A 23,698-nucleotide genomic window follows, 5' to 3' on the forward strand; every position below is an offset into this window, starting at 1 on the left:
GGGGAAAAAAACGCTATTTTAAAAGGAAGTAGATCTTGAAAAGGTCTAATTTCATATTATATACCTCAAATTAAGTGTAAAATGCAGAAGAATTAAAGTATTAAAAAAAAAAGACTTTTTAAGAAAAGGTAGGGGAACAGTGTGAAAGGAAAAGACACACAAAGAAATGAGGGGTTAGAAGGGCAGACGAACACAATCAATGGAGAAAGGAATAACAAACAGAGATCTCCACTAAAGCCAGCCTGATTTTCTCAAATGGTATTGGGGATGAGTAGTAACACTGCACTGGAAAGTAGGAAACACCCTTTACAAAAGAGTACCAGTAATAAGTAATGTGCATTCTTTTGGATAGCAATACTATTTATAGGATAACCAATAGAAATAGATTATGTGATGCCATATAACATGAACAATTCTAGTGCAGCTGAGCTAAGAAGATTAATTTCCAAAATAGAATAAAAAAGAGAAGAGAAAAAGCAGTGGTAGGAGCAGTGGGTATTTCATTGTTATAAAAATTTTCTACTTGTTAATAAAAAAGTAGCACTCTGATATGAATTCAACTCTTACATATCAATCTCTTATGAATTCAACTCTTTCCTTATGTATCAGTCTCTTCTCAGGTTGGCAAATGTAGGTATGTGTGGTTGGGGTGGAGTACTGGTTTTAAATATGAATATAATGATAAGGGAAATAAGAATTCTCACTAAAATCCAAAACAAAATTAGTAAAACAAGTGGAGCTAGGCCTCAAGAATACTGGAACTGAGAGCCTAGTCTAGTTCCATGGTTGCCCTAGGGAACCAAACAGCAGGAGTATTTTAACTGAAACCTGTATTTGTAGAATACTTCTTAATATCTTGTAGCATACTAGAATTCCAGGGAATGTGATTTATGAACTGCTGGAATAGGGACTAAAGCATTAAACATCTCTATATTATTACGTGTTGTCACAGAATCTTAAAAGCATCAAGAGAAAGGCAGTTACTTACCTACAAGGGAGCTCCTATAACACTGTCAGCTGATTTCTCAACAGAAACTTTGCAGGCCAGAAGGGACTGGCATGAAATATTCAAAGTGATGAAAAGCAAGGACCTACAACCAAGGCTATTATTTAAAATTGAAGGAGAAATAAAAAGCTTCCCAGACAAGAAAAAGCTGAAGGTGTTCATCACCACCAAACCAGTATTTCAAGAAATGTTAAAGGCACTTTATGAAGAAGGAGAAAAAAAAGAACATAAGTATGAATAATAAAATGGCAATCCCTATGAAACATATGTATGAATAATCACTTTAAATATAAATGGATTAAATACTCCAATCAAAAGATGTAAGGTAGCTGAATAAATAAGAAAGTAAGACCCATGCATATGCTGTCTACAAAAGACCCACTTCAAATCAAAAGACACACTGGGACTGAAAGTAAAGGGATAGAAAAGATACTTCATGCAAATAAAAATGAAAAAAAAAAAAAAAAGCTGGGGTAGCAATACTTACACCAAACAAAATAGATTTTAAAACAAAGACTATTATTAAAAGACAAATGAGGACATTTCATAATGATAAAGAGATCCATCAAACAAGAGGATATAGCTGTTGTAAACATTTATGAACCCAACACAGGAGCACCTAAATATATAAAGTGAAGATTGACCAACATAAAGGGAGAGGTTGACAGTATAGTCACAGTAAGAGACTTTAAGACCCCATTGACATCAATGCATAAAATCTTCCACACAGAAAATCAGCAAGGAAACAATGGTCTTAAATGACACATGAGGCCAAATGGATTTCATTGATGTTTTCAGAGCATTTCACCCCAAAACAGAATATACATTCTAAATTTTCAGGTGCACAGACCACATGTTAGGCCACAAAAGAAGTCTCAAGAAATTTAAGAAGACTGAAATCATATCAAGCATCTTCTTCAATCACAATGGTATGAAGCTAGAAATCAATTACAAGAAAAAACTGAAAAACACATAAACATTGAGGCTAAATAACATGCTACTAACAATAAATGTGTTAACGAGATCAAGGAAGAAATCAAAAGATACCTTGAAGACAAATGAAAATGAAAACACAACAACCCCAAATCTATGGACATAGCAAAAGCAGTCCTAAGAAGGAAATTCATAGCAATACAGGCCTACCACAAGAAACAAGAAAAATCTCAAATAAACAATCTAACCTTACACTTAAAAGAACTAGAAAAAGCACACAGTGAGAAAGAAGGAGGGAAATAACAAAAGATCAGAACAGAAATAAATGGAGGCTAAAGAAACAGTCCAAAGATCAATGAAACCAAGAGCTGGTTCTTTGATAAGATAAACAAAATTGACAAACTTTAACCAGATTCATCAAGGAAAAAAATCAGAAAGAGGAGAAATGACAACCAACACCACAGAAATACAAAGGATTATAAGAAAATACCATGAATAATTATTTGTTAATGGACTGGATAATCTGTAGAAAATGGATAAATTCCTAGAAACATATAATCTCCCAAGGCTGAGTCAAGAAGAAACAGAAAATCTGAACAGACTAATAACTACGAATGAAATAGAATTAGAATTCAAAAAGTCCCCCAAAAAACAAAAGTCCCGGATCGAACGGCTTCACAGGTGAATTTTACCAAACAAGGAAGAATTAACACCTATCTTCCTCAAACTATTCCAAAAAACTCAAGAGGAGGGAAGGCTCTCAAGCTCATTTTACAAGGTCACCATTACCTTGATTCCAAAACCAAACACATTACAAAAGAAGAAAATTATAGACTGATATCCCTGATGAACACAGATGTAAAAATCCTCAACAAAATATTAGCAAACTGAATTCAGCAATATGTTAAAAAGATCATACCATGATCAAGTGGGATTTTTCCTAGGATGCAAATTTGGTTCAATATCCACAAATTAAATAATATGATATACCACACAAAAAAATGAAGGATAAAAATCCTATGACTCTATCAATAGATGCAGAAAAAGAGTTTGACAAAATTCATCATCCATTTATGGAAAACTCTCATCAAAGTGAGAATAGAGGGAACATATCTCTACATAATAAAGTCCATATATGATAAACCCACAGCTAACATCACACTCAATGGTGAAAAGCTTAAAGTGTTTTCCTTAAGATCAGGAACAAGACAAGGATGTTCACTTTCACCACTTTCAGACCAAAAAAAGAAAGAAAGGAGAGGAGAGGAGAGGGGAGGGGAGGGGAGGGGAGAGGAGGGGAGGGAAGAGGAGAGGAGAGGAGAGGAGAAATAAAAGGCATCCAAATTGGAAGAAGTTAAACTGTCAATATTTGCAGATGACATGCTACTATATATAGAGAACCCTAAAGATTCCACCAAAAGGCTATTAGAACTGATTAAATGAATTCAGGAGAGTAGCAGGCTACAAAATTAATATCCAGAAATCAGCTGCAATTTAATACACCAATAATGAACTATCAGAAAGAGAAATTAATAATCCCACTTACAATTACATCAAAAAATAAAATTCCTTATGCTGTACTTTATATTTCCATGATTGTTTTGTAACTACCCATTTGTAATTCTTCATCCCTTCACTTTTTCACCCAGCCCCCCAACACCCCTCCCATCTGGCAACCATCATTTTGTTCTCTGTATGAGTCTGTTTCTGTCTCATTTGTTCACATATTTTGTTCTTTAGATTCCACATGTAAATGAGATTATATGGTATTTGTCTTTCTCTGTCTGACTTATTTCACTTAGCATAATATCTTACAGGTTCATCCATGTTGTCGTAAATGGTAAGATTTCATTCTTTTTTATGGCCAAGTAATATATATACAGTGGGTACTAGACTAATCAGGGGGATCACTTCATAAATTATATAAATGTCTAATCACTGTGCTGTATACCTGAAACTAATATAAAGTAACAATGAATGTCAACTGTGATTAAAAAATTTTAAAAATAAAAAGAAGGAAACATAAACCCTCGCTGAAGGAAGACACCTTCATTCTTGGCTTCAAAGAATACTCACACGTAGTTTTAAAGATAATAAGCAGAAGGCACAGTGAACTATAGCATACAGAAGACATCATGAGTGAAAACAAGAGTCCATAGGAAATAAAAGTATCAGTAGTCAAATTCTTTCCAATGAGAAAATCCTAGGCCTAGATGGCTTTATTGGTGACTTCTATCATTTAAGGAAAAACAAAAAATTCCAATCTTACACAAGCTTTTTCAGAGATTAGAGAGAGAAACGTTCCCTAACTTATTTTATTAGGCTAATAAAACCTAATACCAAAGCTTAGCAAGGACACAATGAGAAGAAAGGATATAGGGCCAATGGATATAAATATAACTTTCAAAAATAAAATGTTAGCAAGCTGACTCCAACAGTATATATAAATGATCAAGTCAGATATAGCCTAGGAATACAAGGTTGCGTTAATATTAGAAAATCAATTAGTGTGATTTTAACGTACTGATAGTTACAGAACAAAAAATATGATAAGCATTTCATAAAACTCAACATCCATTTGTGATGAAAATTTTTAGCAAAGTAGAGTTTTATTTATTTAAAAGTAAACTTTGCTTAACTTGATAAAGAGCATTTCCAAAAATTGACAGCTAACTTCATCCTTGATAAAATGCTGAGATTGCAATGAGACAAGAATGCTTATTATCACCAATTCTATTCTACATTGTGATAGAGGTCCTAGTCAGCAGAAAAAGGCAAGTTAAGAAATAAAAGGCAACCCTGCCATGCCCTAGTGCCAACTTGGTCACCCAGCTCAGCCATGACTAAAGTGGTCCTTACCTTCGACAGCTATGGGAAACCATGACTCTCCAAGTTCTGCCAGCCTTACAGTGAAGATACGTAACAGCAAATCATCAGGGAGACATTCTACTTGGTATTTGAGAGATGAAAATGTAATTTCCTAGAAGGGGGATTATTAATTGGAGGTTCTGATAACAAACTGATTCACAGACATTATGCAATGTTATATTTTGTCTTCTGTGTGGATTCTTCAGAAAGTGAACTTGGCATTTCAGATCTAATTCAAGTATTTGTGGAAACATTAGACAATTGTTTTGAAAATGTCTGTGTACTGGATTTAATTTTCCACGTAGATAAGGTTCACAATATTCTTGCAGAAATGGTAATGGCCCCAGGGAATGGTATTGAAGACCAACATGAATGAGATTGTTACACAGACTGATGCACAAAATTAACTGGAGAAATCTGAAGCTGGCTTAGCGGGAGCTCCAGCCCGAGCTGTATCAGCTGTAAAGAATATGAATCTTCCTGGGATTCCAAGAAATATTAACTTTGGTAACATCAGTACAAAAGTGCCAAATCTGCCCTTTTTTAAATAAAAAATTTAAAAAGCCACTCCAAAGCAAAATCCAGGGGAAAAGTCATCTTCTAAGTTTACTATGCAGTTGTGTACCAAAAATAGAGAAGAGTCTTAACTTTTGCTCTTGGATTTAAGTCAAAGCATTGTACAGAAGTTGTGTGAAATCAGTATGGCAGTTCAGTGTTGCTTTTCTTGCTCATTGATTTTGAAGAAAATTGAGTAGTTCCAGTGTGATTTTTTCTTTCTTTTCTAAACTTCATTTCTATGATTACATAAGGCATACCTCTATGTATTGGTTACAACAGTATTTCAAAAAGTGTTTGAGACATTTCTTTAAATTATGTACAATCCAAAATGTTGATGGATCACAGGTGCAGCATTCCTTAATTCTGTTATTTGTCACAACTGTTATTTAAAGAACCAAGTATGTGTTGCATGAACACATCATGACCCTTTCTCTTAGTTTAAATAAACTCCGGGGTTGGGGGGAGGAGGAGGAGAAAATAAGGCACTGACTAACTTTATTTCTATAGATTAGAAAGAAACAGTTATCATTATTCCTGGATGAAATAACTGTATATTTCAAAAAAAAAATCCAAAACGATCTACCAAAAAAATGATTAGAATTAATAAGAATTTGGAAAGGTGGGTAGATACAAATCGCTATGTAAAATAATCTATTGTGGCCTCATAAGTCAGCAACAAACAGAAAATGAAACGTAAAAAAGATATACCATTTGCAATAGCATCAATGCTATTAAGTACCTAGAACAAATCTAAGAAAAGATCTGCAAATCTCTACAGGAATTTAAAAAAAAAAAAAAAAAGCAGGACCTGTAAGGGAAAAGAATTATATATTACATTAAAAGTAAGAACTACTCTATTCATCAAAAACACAGGATAGGAAACAAAATTCTCAACACATAAAATTAAGAGACTAAAAGACTAATATCCAGAAAGTATAAAGAACTCTAAAAATCAGTAAGAAAAGAACAGATAACCAAGTAGAAAAATGGGTAAAAGACTTTAATAGGCACTTCACAAGAAGAAATCCAAATATAAAAAGAGGCTCACTTTCCTTAATAAAACTATAAGAGGCACCATTCTCCTGACCAAAATATTTTAAGTTTGTCAATACCAAGTGATGGTGAGAATGTGAAATACAAAAATGCTCATATCCTGTTGGGTGAATATTCATTGGTTTAACCACTTCAGGAAACAGTTTGGTATTATCCAGTGAATTGGAAGATATGAATTTCCTATTATCCAGCAATTCTACTCCTAATTATAAACCTTGAGATACTGGTGCCCATGAACACCAAGAAAAATATGGTTATAGCTGAGTTTTTCAATATTTTGAAACAGCAGAATACACGTTATGGTGTATTTATATGGTGGCATAGTGTGTATAGAATTGATTGGAGAAATGAAAACATCACACACACACATCACATGGATGAATAGCACAAAAATAAGTCAAACGCAAAAGACATGTATCTGTATATATGTGTGCAAAAGAGGCAAAAGTAAACTATGTCATTTAGGGATACATACATAAATGGTAAACTTTAGAGAGAAAGAAAAAATATTATTACCAAAATAAGAATATGGTTGCTTCTGGGGAATTGGATAGGATAGAGACAGGTGGGGTTTGACTGGAAAGGGGCACACAGCAGGCTTGTGGTATACCGGCAATGTTCTATTTCTTAATCTAGGTGGTTGAATATGCCTTTTAATTTCCCACTGAACTGTACCTTTACATTTTATTCACTGTTCTATACATCTTAGATTTTATCATAAAAAGGGGAATTAAGAAGCAAAAATGAAATGTACATGAGAGAGAACAAAGAGCAGAAAATAGTATTTGTTGTAGGCGTCTTCAGTGAAACCCAAATAACGGTCCATCTCTATACTAGACTATTATTTCTCTAATTATATTATCTTTATTACTGTAACATATTATATCTTAAGACAATTTCTAATTCAATTACAGGAAAAATACTCCTTTGCCAAGTTTTTTTTCTACTTTACTCCATATGGTTACTATATACACAAAGAGCCATTCCAAGAGAGAAAGCCATAAACATTTGGTACAGCAAATCCAACTAAATGTTTCACTAAAAGAAAACATGAAACATTCGATTACATAATGGTAGATTTACTTCAAATGTTATGAAATTAAACTATATGTTAAATAGTTACTTAATTCAATAAAATATTTAAGAACATAATTCTCCTTGATGTGACATTATTCTGCCACGATATCTATTCATACTAAGATGTTATTCTTTATGAAAGAATCTAAGTTCTTGCCCTGTTCTGCATCTTACTAGCTATGTAAGGCAATTTGGATTTCACTTTCTTATTTAATAGTATGAAAGAAGAACTTTAGTTTCCTGGATGTAATTTTTGAATTTCATCTATTTAACTAACCCTAGTCCCTTTAGTTGAAATAAAGCTAATGGGGAAAAATTTTATTTGATTTTAAAGAGTTTTCACTTGTATCTAGAAGCTATGAGAACTTATGTTCTTGGCTTTACAGTTATCATGTGGTATTTTTAGGACCAACTGTACCTTGAGTACAGTTGGATGTGTACGGGAAACACACTTTTGGTCCACACATTCCACCCACTTTTCAGTCCACTAATAGCCTAAAATCTCAAGTTGGCTATTCCTCATCACACCTCAAATTCACTATACCTATAATTAACTTAACATTTCTCCCCAAATTGGGAAGTGAGTACCGCATTTCTATGGAATTTCTTAGAAATTTATTTTTACTCTTCTTCCACTTAACACCATTATATTTAGTATTACCTAGTTCAACAGTTTCTTTTTCCAGCATGGCTCTCAAATTTACCTTCTCTTTGCACTTTCACTGCCAGTAACCTTGTCCAGATTTCTATTGCCGCATTCCTAGATTTCTACAACACCTTAATCTCTCCTCTCTTCCTAGACTCATAATACCACCAGACTCATCTCCTTTCAGGAATATTCAACAGCCACATAGGGCATCTTGTGTCTGATTTTCACTCACTGCTATCCATAATTAGGCCCCACTTTATCCAAAGTTAATTCTCCTTACTCTGAAACACCTCCGCCACTTTGTCCTTCACCATTCAATTATATTTTTGATGTCTACATTAAGTTCTAATTTCTCTAAAAAGATTTACTACCTATATCACAATTTGTTCTTTTCTTCTCAGATTGTTTCAGGCATGTAATTTTTCTCTCTACAACAGTACACCAAGGGGAGGGATAGAAATTTACATCTAGATTTTTTTAGGAAAAGATAAAAAGGTGTCAGAGCCAAGGTGCTCTATTCTATTCTGGTGCTTGGTCTTGGCTCAAGTAACTAAATAAATCAACAGCTGGTCTGCGAATTGGCTAGTGAAGTATGACTCACCATTCTGCCAAATGGACTAAATAGTCAGCTGCAACTTCTATGAGATTCTGTTTAAACCACAGGGCATGTATTCTACTTAAGTAACTATTTGAAAACTTGATCAGAGAATTTCAGTAAAAGAATCCGATTGCTAATTTGGACAATGTACCCAGTGGTATAGAGAACAAAACCCAAAATTTTCTAGGCATTAGTCATATTATTGGCAAACAAACATTCAATAATAATTGTCATTAAACTTACATCTAACAACAAAAGAGATCAGGTGATAGGAATGAAGCTAATTTTCCTTATTCTACCCATTCTTAACTCTTTTCTCTTAAATGCTAGAGAAATTTCATAAAAGCAAAACCACCAAGCTACAGCTATAATAATTTCTTTCAATGAGAAAGTCACGGTAAAATTTTCACGTATCAAAAGGATAGGGATTCACAGGGTGTACTCTCCCCTGTCTTTACCATATAATCAAGCAATTCTTCATTAAAACAAAATCTAATCTTTTCTTGAGAAAAGCCACTATATTTCCTTCTAATTCTACTCTTGTAACTATTTTCCAAATTTGACACCAAAATAATGTTTTTCATAACTTAATTTAGTAATTTATACTTCAGAAACTATGATTAGGAGAAAGGGTGAATTACTTACTATAAAAACAAGTTCCTAATGTAGATGATTATTTTTATCACTTTAACTTTTCTTAAATTTTCTTATAAAATGGTATGAAATTATAAGGTTTCTATTTGGTGGTAGTGGTGGTGAAATTACAATAGAATAAGACACTATTTGTATTGAAAATACTTGAAGAAAACAAAATCTTACAAAATCTTACACAGCATCTACTGACAAATCAAAGATAAATAAAACATTGTACATTTTATATATATAATGGAATATATTCAGCCAATTCCAACACATGCTAAGATATGGATGTACCTTGAACTGGCTGTCACAGGTTAGTAAGTAATAGCTGAACAGCATTCTAGTCTATAGTAGGAACTTGGTATTTGATGATCAAATACCTTTTCATATAAAAGAAGTTATAAATATGAGGTTATTAGTTTTAATTTTTACTCAAGCAGGTAGTATTTTTATTTTTCTGCAATAATCATGTATTATTTTTGTACATTTATAGTTTTGTAATTTAAAAACCACCACTCATGCCCCATCAAAAAAAAAAAGGGTAGCAACTGAGGTAGCAACTATTACCTCATAGAAGTATCAAAGACAAATTATGGAGAGGGTATATGGCCTCGGTGAATTAATAATCCATTAATTATACTTTCTAAAGTTTTAAAGACCAGAAACTCTTAAAAAAGTCTCACAAACTGTTTCCATTATTTTTGTCTCTAGCTCTTCCTAAACTTAAGTAGTGTGTTTTAGTCTTTTAACAAATATTTATTACACGCTGATAAGACCCTAAAACCTGTGTGGGATACCGGAATTTATTAACTAGAAAACTGTAGGACATGGTTTTAAAATGTTTTATCCTCACATTCCTGTTTTCAATTTGTTTTAGAAAGTGTCTCTGGTATCTTCAACTAGATTATGAGCTTAACCAGTACCCTACTCTGGTAACAGGCATCAGAACACTTGTGGAGAACGCTGAAAGAAGAGATTTTAATTTTTTAAAAGGTGGGCTAGATGGCTTTCTTAATTTAGACTTGTTATTCAAATAATTGGTGTCTAACTTTTGCTTGAAAGAATGTAGTTATATTTTTTAAATCCCTGAATTTCACTTGATATTTACTCATCCCTTACAATAGTTATTCTGTATTACAAAATAATTTAGGCAAAAATAGGAATCCAGTGGGCAAAGAGACCTTTGACCCATGTAATTATTTCTCAATGAATGCACTTTAAAATAATAAAACTTCTCCAATGATGATTCATCATACCATTTTTAAACATTGTAAGACTGAAGCTAAAGTGAAACTAACTACTGTGAAAGCTGGTTATAAATTCACCCAGCTCATCACCATAAGGGAGACCAATTCTCATGGCCTTAGACTTAAAAAAAAAAAAAAAAAAAGGATTATAGAAAAAGTGACTTCTAAGAATACAGAAAGGACATAGTTGCTGGGACATAGCATCTACAGCTTTATAATATTCTCAAAGGGGTCAAGCCTATTAAAGATCCACACCAGTTCCTCCAGGTATTAATTACATTACCTCACTAGATTCCCAGACTCCAGTTGGGTTTCCTTTAATCTATCCTCCACAGTGTCACCAGGGAGTGCAACATAAATGTGTTAGAAAATATAATTCTTTTTTCAAAAATTTTTGGTGTTCTTTACCCCGTGAGAGATTAAAATATAAATTCTTTCAAGTAGCATATAGGGCCAATAAGAATCTGGACCCTGCCTAACTATTAAATTTTATTGTTTCCTTTTCCTTCCTTCATTCTTTCTAAGTTCTAACCTTCTAACATTCAACTACTTAAGACTTTCCTGAACACACCAGGCTTACATCTGTATGCTTTTTCACAATACTGCTGTACCTATTACCTAGAATGCCCTCCCTCTACTTATACTATACCTGGCCAAGTACTATACTCATTCGTCAAGTCTCAGTTCAACTGCCATCTTCTCTGTCAAGTTCTCTAAGACTCCTCCAGGCCTACTGAAGAAATGCTCCTTCTTCAGTGGTGCATTGGTAAACTAGCTCTCAGAAGGGGAGAAAAAAAGCCCTGATACAGTCAGTTCTGTTCTAACATTTGTTTTGAAAACTCAAATTTGTTTCAATATGCTTGTTACATTAGGGAACAACATGAGCACAACATGAATCCCATTTGCTTATGTGCCATTAAACTTTAGATGAATGCAGAAAACTGTACCCAGCTGCACTGAGCCTGACTATGAATACACAGCACACACATACCTCAAACATTTCTCAGCTACCTCAGTTCACCCATCAGAAGCCACACCCATCCACATCTGGTATTTTTTTCCCTCAGATTTCAGGCATCCTCTTTCTACTACTTCACAATAGCTCACAAGTGACAATCTCTCCCAGGCCCACTTCCACAGGCAAACTGAGTCTTTTTCAAGGCAAAATACCATATTTATTAAATTTCTATTCTTCTTAACCATTTTAACATGTAAAGTGTGCAACTATTTTTGTTAGGTTTCTACCTTTTTAAAAAATGTGTTACTGAATAAATTTTTGAGTATTGTGCCCAATCCCATTTTTCCCTAAGCTTCGTGATTTTTAGGAATGCACATGTCCTGTTATAGCAAAACCGACTGTATGTAGCTTTTGCTGATTTCTGTGGTGTTTGTACCACCACAGATGATTTCAAATAGACTATCTGGTCTGGCCTGGCTCCAACACACCATCCTCACAGTACTCTGTCCATATCTTTATTACATCCAGAGTACATAAAATACTCTCAAAACTCAAAATACAGACCCCAATTAAAAAACAGATGAAAGACCTGAATGAAGAGTTCATCAAAGAGAATAGATGGAAGGCAACTGACTACATGAAAAGATGTTCAGTATTTTTAGTCATTATGGAAATCCAAATTAAAAGCATAATGATATTGACCAGCTAAATTTTTTATTAAAAATGATAATGCCAAATGCTGGTGAAGATGCAGAACTAACTCTCATACACTGCTAATAGGGATGCAAAATGGGACAGCCATTCTGAAAAAGTTTAGCAGTTTCTTGTAAAGTTAAATATACACTTACCATATGACCCAGCAATTCCACTCCTTGGTATTTATCCTGTAGAAATGAAAACTTGTGTTCACAGAAAAACTTGGACATAAATGTTTATAACAGTTCTATTCATAATTGTCCAAATTAGGAAATAACCCAGATGTCTTTCAACAGGTGATTAGATAAATTGTAGTGCTGTTTATCAATGGAATACTACTGAGCAATAAAATGAATGAACTATTGACACATGCAACAGCTTGAATGAATTTCAAAAGCATTACACTGAGTGAAAGAAACCAGTCTAAAAAGGTTACATGCTGTATGATTCCATTTATATGACATTAGTGGTTGTCAGGGGTTAAGATGGGATAGCCAGGGATTAGTAGTATTATATAAAGGGATAGCACAAGGGAGTTTTGGGGATTATGAAACAGTTTTGAATTCCAATTGTGGTGCTGGTTACTTGGATCTACACATGAGTTAAAATGTATAGAGCTATACATCCTTCCCCTCAAAAGTCAATTTCACTGTATGTTAATTTTTTAAAGTTTTAAAAAAGACATAGCATAAACTATTTTAGAACTTTTTAATTCTTTACAAATTAAAGCTCAAAAGCAATGTTTTAGTTATGTGTACATCAGTGAAATGGGAGTATGCAGAGACAAGCTAGCTAAACAATTACTGAGTGCTTAAATATTCCAAGCCCTAAGTAAGGGTCACACAAGAGATCAAAATGGTATACATTTTCACACTTGGCTGAGGAGACAACACAGATCCATGAGATAGACACCCGAACTATAAATAAGAAAGTGCTATGTAGAGCAATTGAAGAATAACATCTAAACAGACATCAAAACAATCCTTGACAAGTCTCCCATGAAAGTTAAATGGTAACTCAGAAAATAAATTCGTCTGATGTAGAGAGGCACTGGGATACAGTGAAAAGAAGGGTATGTTGTAGTGTAAAGACCTATCTCAGCTCTGCCACTAAAAACTCTTGGGTTAAGTCCCAACTGCTCTACAGTGCATAGTTAGTAGGCATAGTACCTGACATAAAAAGGAAATTTGTTTATTTACTCTGATTTGGATTTGGCTAAGCAAGGAAGGAGGGGCAGGAGGGGCTCCTAGAAGGGACTCACTCAGGATTTATTCAAGTGAGGACTATAACAAGCTCACTCATTAAATTCAATACCGCCTTCTCATACCATATGAAAGGATAGTGAATTCCAATTGTGGTGCTGGTGACTTGGATCTACACATGAGTTAAAATGTGTAGATTTTCTTTTGAGAAGCTGGCCACTCTCCTTGCCTCTTCCAGAGCACAACCTCTTACATCAAGGGCCTCACTGTCCTGAGCCCAACTGCATTGCCGCCTCACAGTCCCAGGGACCCCCTACGATTCAGCTGTCTGGCTTAGTTTCAGTCTGGTTCTGCATCTCAGTAAAGTCATCTAAAAAAAGGGAATCGAATCAGGTCATTTACAACATCACAATATACGAATATAAGAATTAGGAATATTAACCATAGAACACAAACCTTACTAAGTTGTCATCTATGAGTAAAAGCAGCTTATTAAATTTATTATCTGGACTTTTTTGTTCTACAAGAAATAGCAAATGAGAAATGCCAAATTGGAAAAGCAAACACTACTGAATTATCTAAAAAAATGATTCTTACCTTAGTCTCAAAATATTAAAACACAAACAATGCAAAGATTTGTCACAGTTCTTCACTAGATTGAGTTAATTTTTATGATTTAAAACAATATTTTTATAAATCAAGTAGTGTTAGCACCTCTGCAACACCAAGTGCAGTAGAGTTCCCAGCAAAGTCTGCATGCAGCAAAAAAAAGTCAACAGTGCCTTACCCTCTAGACCTCAAATCCTGAAGAAAACAAATCATCTTACAGTTACTGATAACAGTTAATGAATGAAACTGTGTGCTAGCCATTGTGCTAGTCACTTTACATGGATTACCTTACTTAGTTCTCACAACAATCCTATGAGGTAGCTAGTTATTATCACAATTGTAATGATGAGAAAATTGAGGCTCAGGAAGTTGAGAAAATTGCCCACAGCTATAGAGCACTTCACAAAGTCTAAAAATAAGGTAATCATAAAAGAATGTACCAATGTCTCAAGCCTTCAGGAAAACTTTCTGAACAGCAGACCCAGTTATTCACATCTCTTTGGCAAACATAGCCCCATAATGAAGATGTGGGCTATCAAACTATCATGACTTGATATTATTTCTTAATATAAATTAAGAAATTAGCTTTGTTTTCCATATAAGTCTTCAGTAAATTTGCTTAGCATGAAATCAGTTCCCCTGACAGAGGAACAGACACCAGACTATTCAAGTTAAGGTCATTCTCTGAGGTCTGGCATGAATGGCACCTCCCTAGAGAACATGTCTATTTCTTTGTTCATTAACCACAACATTCCTTTGTCTCTTCTTTCGAATATTAACTTTCTCCACTGGATTTCTAATATGTTCTATATATAGCAATAAATGTGAAGCTGAGTCACCAAAATGAGTTCCTGAAGAGCACCAGGTCCATATGCTTAACATGCCTGAGACAGAGACAGCAAATATATTTTATTGAGAAAACTAAAGATTTCCATTCTTTAACATAAGGACATCTACATCTGCAAGGAGGTGGGCAGTAACAGTGGCTGAGAAAGTAAGACTAAAACTTCTTTAAAAAAAAAACAGCTTTGAAAAAAAAGGAAAGAAAGCAGTATTAAATCTTTTCAAATGTACAAAAAAGTATTTGATAGAAACCTACAATTTCAAACTATGAAACATGGGAGACTGCCTTAGTTTGGAAAAAGTTTAGAATATATATATATTATACATATAGTCTAAGAATAAATATTTCTTTCACTAAATCAATACTGATAAAGCTCAAGCTAAAATATCTGCAAAAAAAAAAAAAAAGCATAATCAAGACGAAAAAAACTAAAATTACTTAAATCCCTCCCATCATTAATTTTATCAGAATTTTAAAAGTTAAAGTTGATTTTGGATGACGATGTACATAGAACATCCTTATTGTAGAAAATATGAAAAATATTAAATAGTATAGGAGATGACTGAAAAATCTAACTACTTGGCTGGCATCTTTTATTTTATATCCTTTTAAATAAATGTTTCCTTTTTAAGAAACTCAAAATATCATCCTACTTTTTATTTACGATATTGTGAACATTTTCTTATATCTTTAAAGCTCATGATTTTTATCACCTGCCAATTATTTTTATTATACACGGTATACTAAACAAAAAATTTAAAGAACATGATTTATAATGGTTTTATAGTATTTTGTTATAATGGCTGTAGCATAATTTAATCATTTAAGAGGCTTCCAATTTTTTAATATTATAAATAGCATTGTAATAAATAAGTTATACACATGCGCACATACATTTGGTCACATCTCTTATTTCCTTCTAATAAATTCCTAAAAATGGAATTTTGGACAAGGGGTATGAACATTCTTAAGGATTCAGAATATTGCCAAATTGTCAGTGTAACAGACTGAATATGTCCCCCGAAAATTCATATTTTGAAATCTAATCCCCAATGTAATGGTAGTTGGAAATAAGGCAAGGTAATTAATTAGATCATGAGGGTGGAATCCTTATAAACAGGATTCGTGCCCTTATAAGAGGCCAGAGAGCTAGCTAGCTCTCTTTCTATTACATGAGGATACAAGAAGTCTGTAGTCTGCAATCCTGAAGAAGGCTCTCACCAGAACCTGGCCATGCTAGCACCCTGATCTGAAATTTCTAGCCTTCAGAACAGTAAGAAATAAACTCTGTTGTCTATAAGTCACCTGTTGTTTATAATAACATAAATTTATAGCATTTTGTCATAGCATCCTGAGCTGACTGACAGCCATTTAGAAAGTTGTACTAATTTATGTTCTTACCAACAGAAAATATTTGCCAACAACTTGATTCTTTTTCACCTGAGAGATCTACTGAATTATGCAGTCTATGACTGCATAATTTTTAGAGAAAAATCTTTTAGGAAGTAATATCTCTTGTAGTAAATAAATATTCATCTATGGCAGACCAATTTTTCCAGTGTTATTTCATTTACAAAATTTACCTGTTAATTAAATTAACTAAAAAAAATAGTATGAATTGCACAAATCCATTTAAAAAACAAAATTATTCTTTTATGTATATATTTGAATTCTGAGCAGAAAATATTTGGGATTTAAAAATTTGAAGATAGCTAAAAACATTATAAATGTGATGAAAACAATACACAGATCCGAGGAACTCAATAAACCCCAAGGATAAACAGAAACAAAACCACACAAAGTGTCATCTCAATAAAGTTGCTGAAAAACGGTGATTAAAGAAAATCTTAAAAGCAGCCCAAAAGAAAAAGCATATTACACACAGCGAAACAAATATAAGGGATCACAACAAAGTTCTTGTCAGAAACTATGCAAATAAGATAATAACATCTTTAAGGTGCTGGAAGGCAGGGGCGGAACCCTGAAAACCTAGAAGGCAAAGAAAGAGAGAATGTTGCACTATAAGAACTACAAAAGGAAGTTTTTCAAGCAAAGGATATATAATACCAGATACAAACTTGATGCACAGAAAGAAATGAAGATCTGAAGAAATGGTTAAATGAAGGTAAATATTAAAAATATTTTTCTCATTTTTAATTGCTCTAAAAGGTAACTGCTTGAGAAAAGCAAAAGGAACAGCAATGGGGTTAAAGCAAAAATAAAATCAAAATGTGTAACAAAGCATAAAAGATGGGAGGGAGGAATCAGGAGTATACTCTTATGTAAGATTCTTGCATTACACATGTGGTGGTATATTATTTGAGGGCACACTGTTATTAATTAATTAATAAATTATAAGGGCCACCACTAAAAAATTTTTGAGAGAGATGTTACAAACCAATGGAAGAAAAAAATAACCACCTCAAAGCAGACAGAAAACAGAGGAAAAAAGATTAGTAAGATGGTACTATTTAATATAGCTATATCAATAATTACATTAAATGTAAATGGTCTAAACCAGTGGTTGGCAAACTTTTTCTGTAAAGAGCCAGAAAATATTTCAGGCTTTGAGGACCAGATGTTCACTGTCCCAACTACTTAGCCTTGCCACTGTAGCACAAAAGCAGCCATAGACAATATGTAAATGAAAGGGCATAACTGTGTTCCAATAAAACTTTATTTACACAAACAGGTGGCAGGTCAAGTTTGTTCTGCCAGCGACAGTTTGCCAACTCACAGTCTAAACACACCAAATAAAAGAGATATTGTCAGACTGTATAAAAAAGCAAGACCCAGATATATGCTCTCTACAAGAAACTCACCCACTTTAAATATAATGATATAAACAGGTTAAAAGTAAAAATGACTTAAAAAGATATACCATACAAATGTTAATCAAAACAAATTTTAGTATCTGAAACAGACTTCAGAACAAAGGAAATAAACGGATAAAAAAGGACAATTCATGATCTGATATGTGCTTGTATCTAACAGTGCTATAATAGTGCTGTAACATGAAATAAAATCCAGCACAACTGAAATGAGAAGCTGAGAAATTCAAAATAGGTGAAAAATTCAACTTTCCTCTCTCAGTAATCGATAAAACAAGTTAACAGAAAATTAGTAAAAATATAAGAAGATATATGAAGACCAACCTAATCTAACCATATTTATACAACACGACCCAGCAATAGGAGAATATACATTCTTTTTAAGTACACATTGAACATTCACCAAGATATACCATATGTTGTACCTTAAAACAATCAGCAAACTTAAATAGATTGAAATTATTTAGAATATGTTCTTTTACCACTATGGTATTAAATGAAAACAAAGTAACAAAAGGATAACTTGAAAATCTCAAATACTTGGAAATTATTTGACACCACTCTTCAAAACAACTCCTGGGTCAAAGAAAAAATTACGAGAGAAATTAGAAAATATTTTGAATGGAATGATAATGAAAATATACAGCTTTAAATGTTGGTATTTAACAAAAATAAATTTTAAAATCAATGATCTAGGGTACTAGATTTATCAGGATGACCACTCCGTAAGTTATATAAATGTTTGATCACTATGTTGTAAACCGGAAACTAATATAATATTGTATGTCAACTATAACTGAAAAAATATATTATAAAAAAAAACAATGATCTAAACTTTCACCTTAAAAGCTAGAAAAAGTGAAGCAAATTAAAACCCAAAATAAGGAAGAAGGATGAAATTTAAAAAAAGAGCTCAAATCATGAAACAGAAAATAGATAAACCACAGAGAAAAATCAACAAAATCAAAAGTTGATTATTGGAAAGGACTGATAAACTTGATAACCCCTAGCTAGACTATTCAAACAAGGAAAAGGAGAAAGTGCATCCAACGTCAAGAATGAAAGAGAGAATGTCATTACAGATCCTACTAACATTAAAAGGAAATACTGTTTCATAAAATGTATAATTCACTTTCGAGCTGATAAATTTGACAAGTTAGATGAAATGGACAGATTCCTGGAAAGACACAAATTACCAAAACAGGCATAAAAAGAAACAGAAGATCTGAACAGTCCTATATCTATTCTTTTAAAAATTGAATCCTTAATTCAGAACCTTTTCACAAAAAACAAAATACCAAACCCAGTGGTGAATTCTATCAAATATTTAAGGAAGAACATCAATTGTACACAAACTTTTCTATAAAAGAAAGGAAGAAAAAACACTGCTGGTAGAAGGGTAAAATGGTAAACACATCTTGGAATTTGTTCTGTCAGTTTCTTGCGTTAAACATAAACCTATCTTATTACCCAGCAATTCCATTTCTAGGTCGTCACCCACAACAATATGTGTGCCACAAAAAGCCCTGCACAAGAATGTTCATAGCAGTGTATAGCCATGCTACCCTGAACAAGCCAGATCCCATCTGATCTCAGAAGCTAAGCAGGGTCGGGTGTGGTTAGTACTTGGATGGGAGACCACCTAGGAAGACCAGGTGCTATAGGCGTAAAAAATAAAAAAATAAGGGATTGTAAGTGGACAAGGTCCTTGCAATCTGTGAGGTCAACTAAGGGTTGCCTCATCTTAAAAAAAAAAAAAAGTTCATACTAGCTTTAGTCATAACATGAAAGCTAGAAACCCTTTCCACAATAATTACATTACAGTATATCCATGTAATTGAATACTAGTCAGCAACTAAAAGGAAGTAACTACTGTTACATGTAACATGGATGAATCTATATTTTAAACAAGAGTTTCATATAATTCTTAAGCCCAGGAATATAATTTTACTCCACAGTTATAGAAGTACATAATAAGAAAAAAAATGTAAGAGATTTAGGTAGTTTACAAATTAATCAGTGCTATATATATCATAAACTATATATAAGTTGTCATCTTCCTTAAGTGTTTAATCGCCATTTAAGTCTTGTTACAATACTCCTCTGTTTGTGTTCAATTTTCTATGCATGTGTTTCAAAAAGTTCCAAATCCAAATCTTAGTCTTCAATCATCTAACTACCCTAATTTCTCATTAATCTCAACTTAAACTGTGCATTTTAGATAAGGAATCCTGTTTACCAGTTCCTTTGCTTTTTCTTCCTTAATGTTCTACTTCCTTGGTACTGTTTTTCCCACTTCTTTAATAGTGTTATTCTTACCTTTCGCTGCACAGACTTGTATTTCTACCTCCTTTAAAACTGAACCAAAAACTCATCTTTTCCACAAGTGCTAAACCACCTCAGATTCTTTCCAAATTCTCTAAGCACTTGAAAATCTTGCTCCTAAAAGATGTTTTTATTTTACTGAATTTGGACATCTCTTCTCAATGACTCACCAAATCCATTCCCTAGTTTAGAGAAAACCTTTGGAGGAGAATTGAAAAAGATTATAGTCCTCTTCGAGGGTCTTTCTCTTGTGCTGTTTTTACTTTTCTCTTTTGGAGTGCATTCTATTTTCCAGAGCCTTAAATTCTATAGGGTTGGAAGGGTAGGAGAGCAAGAGAGGCAAAGAAATGGTTGATTAGAGTTGCTCTGGACTAGATTTTAAAGGTGAAAAAAGCCTTTAGGCTTCAGTATGTATTCCTACTTCACAGCCCAAGGAACCAAACAGGATTTCAAAAAGAGACTTAATGTGAAGAATAAGGAACTGTATCTATGAATTCCCTGTATTGTATTGGATGGCCAGACAGGATGAAGTACACTGTCTCAAGGACACTAAAGTAGTTCTGGCTTTCTGGCAGCAAATATTTCTAAGTATTCCTTGTAAGACCAAGGAGTTGTGGTTTGACTGGAGGTGGGCAAAAGGTAAATATTAAAAAATGTCTAAAATACTGCCATTTGCAACGACATGGATGGATCTCGAGATAATTATGCTAAGTGAAATAAGTCAGACAGAAAACTTTGAAAATCACATTATCACTTATATGTAGGATATAAACCTAAAAGCAACAAATGAACACGACAAACAGAGACACATGGACATGGACAATAAACTAGTGGTTACCAGAGGGTAGGGGAAAGGGGGGAGGGGGGAGGTAGATGTGGTAAAAGGGGTCAAATATGTGGTGACAGAAAGAAATTTAACTATAGGAGGTGAACACCCAATGTAAATATATATATGCCTTACTGGTAAAATGTACAACTGAAACTTACAGGATTTCATTCACCAATATCACCGTAAAAAATAAATTAAAAAAATAATAACCTATGATTACTAAAAAAATTTTAAAAAGTCTACACACCCAAACTAAGTGCCAGTATTGGCAGTTACTTTTTGTTCTGCATGCATTATTACTTAGGAATTATGGTCATCACTCGTCTAATTTCATAACTTTCAACTATAAACTTTATGCTTCCCAAATCATATCTATAAACCTGACCATGCTCCTAAGCTAAACCCATATTTCCAACTAATATATAGGTTATGGTATTATACATATCTAAAAAGCACAACTACTTACCTGAAAGCAAACTCAGAATTCCCCCCTCTCTTGTAAACTTATATACATTATTCTACTGCCAAGTCAGGAACCTTAGACTCATTCTCTATCACCTCCAAACACTAACCGAGTCTGGAATACTTAAAACTCCTAAATAGCTCTGCAATCTGCTCTTGTTTCTATCCCCACTACAATTTCTTAATTCAGACAATCAAAATCTCTTTCCTAAAGTAGGGCAGAGACTTAAACGGCATCCTTGACTGTGATCTACCTACCAGAGGCCAGAGAGACTGCCTCATTTACTCACTGCCTCCTTCACTCACCCTGCCATATGTATTACTTACTTGGTGAACAAATGTTTCCAATCTGTTCCTCCAGACTATTCTCTTTATTATTGCTATAATCAGTTTTCTAAAACACCAAACTATTTGTGTCACTTTCCTGCCTATAAAGCAAAAATCCAAACTTTTAGTATAGCATACAAAATTATTCACAATTTGTTCCCATTTTACCTAGTCTGATTTCCTAATTTTCATTTGTACTCAACAGACCAAACTTCACTTTTCTCCTTACACACACTATATGTCTTTTCATTTTTAATAATCTAGAATAAATAGTAACTCAGTCCAGCTTATTTTCTTTTTATGAGCACCATTACACTATTTAAAACTGTTAGCTAAACCTGTACAGCAGTAATGAGTGAAGAAACAATCAGACAATATAGCCACTCTCACTTAGCTTATTTATTAACATGGTCAGTCCAGACTAAATGGAAAAGTGAGTAAAATGTTTCAACTACTTGCTGAGTTTCTTCCTTACAATAAATTAATATTAAGTTTTCAGTTACAGACTTATTACTCTCCTTTTTATTGACAGGCACAAAGAGAACTATAATTCAATTTTCTTCACATCCATTTCCTTTCATCTTTAACACGTCCCCTCCCCACTTCTGCTGTTTCTCCTCTTATATTTTTCTCCTCCTGCTACCTGTTTTCACAGTATCTTCTTTGTCCACCCTTCATAAGAACATCAGTATTTCTCTATCACTCTTATTGCTAGAGCTCTTAAAAATTTACAGAGCACTGTCTATGGCCATGCCACCCTGAACAAGCCCGATCTCATCTGATCTTGGAAGTAAGCAGGGTCGGGCCTGGTAAGTACTTGGATGGGAGACCACCTAGGAAGACTAGGTGCTGTAGGTGTAAAAAATAAAAAATAAGGGATTGTAAGCTGACAAGGTCCTTGCAATCTGTGAGGTCAATCAAGGGTTGCCTTGCCTAAAAAAATAAATAAAAATAAAAATAAATAAATAAAAATTTACCAAGCACTTTAACACAGGCTTACTTGGTTCTAAGAACTTCATTTTTTGGGATTTCAAAATCAAAAAATATAAAATGTGTGTGTGTGTAACATTATAAACAGCAGCTACTGCCCTTATAAGTGAAATGTAAAATACTTTTCTAATACTTTAACTCAAATGTGAGGAAATTGTAGTTCAAAAAGTTCAGTGATTCATCTAATATACTGCTATATTCTCTCTGCCCAGAACTCTGTAACCCCTCTTCATGAACCTGCTCATCTTTTAAGGCACAGTTCATGGCTTCCCTTCCTCAGAGCAAGAACAGTATACCTGTTTCATCGCTATCAGAATGTTTTCACACCACTATTTAACACCACTAAAAGAATCCAGATCTCTGGACTCTTATTCTACCAAACAATATATATTTTTTAACTGTTGCCTTTATTAATGACCATTAATGATCCAGCATTTTATAAAGTCAACAGGAGAAACATTTAATGGGCAGCCAGTGTTGATTTAGCAATCTCAAGAGTAAAACTGTGCACCAAAATATCCCTAGTTCCTTAAAAATCAGGATTGTTTTTTTAATCAAGAATTTAAGGAATGTCTCTAAACCCTCTGAAAATATCTAGATACTCTCTCTCATGGAAATGACATCCAAAGCGGCTACAACAAGAGAGTAAAATAACACTTCATAAACCCTAAATTAAACTATTACAAGTCTTAAAAGGTGCCTCTTACTATCCTGGGAAACATTTAGGATAAACAGTCAAAAGACTAGGGCCTTAGTCCCAATTCTACCACATATTTGTCTGACTTGGGAAAGTCATTTAACCTCCCTGAGTCAAATTTCTTCTTTGATAAAATTGGATAATGCCACCCACCTTTCAGAATTAAGAGAATTAAATAAAAGAATGACTACAAATCACTTAGCTTGGAACATAATAGTCAAAAATGGTAACCACTTTTATAATTATTTTTATGTACATCATCATTTTTGTTTTCAGAACCATGCCCAACCTGGTTCTTGG

At 33.5% G+C, this 23,698-nt stretch overlaps 1 protein-coding gene and 3 pseudogenes across 4 annotated transcripts in view; 3 read left to right on the forward strand and 1 right to left on the reverse strand.

Annotated features, from left to right (window-relative positions):
* Positions 1-23,698, reverse strand: part of SOCS5 (suppressor of cytokine signaling 5) — a 49,613-nt gene that overhangs the window by 19,339 nt on the left and 6,576 nt on the right. Inside the window, exons 1-2 of one of the 4 annotated variants that reach the window (XM_015587627.2) lie at positions 13,610-13,962; positions 12,435-12,470 (exon numbers count right to left, since the gene is read on the reverse strand). The exons of the other annotated variants lie outside the window; for them this stretch is intronic. The gene's annotated coding sequence lies outside the window, so the exon portion shown is untranslated. Of the gene's footprint in view, positions 1-12,434; positions 12,471-13,609; positions 13,963-23,698 lie in introns of those variants that run through there. 4 annotated transcript variants of the gene reach the window in all.
* LOC112477901 lies at positions 4,412-5,910 on the forward strand (annotated as a pseudogene).
* Positions 19,317-19,435, forward strand: LOC112477976 (annotated as a pseudogene).
* Positions 22,452-22,569, forward strand: LOC112477957 (annotated as a pseudogene).

This window comes from Pteropus alecto, unplaced genomic scaffold (assembly GCF_000325575.1).
Source record: "Pteropus alecto unplaced genomic scaffold, ASM32557v1 scaffold131, whole genome shotgun sequence".
In the NCBI taxonomy this organism is placed as follows: domain Eukaryota; kingdom Metazoa; phylum Chordata; class Mammalia; order Chiroptera; family Pteropodidae; genus Pteropus; species Pteropus alecto.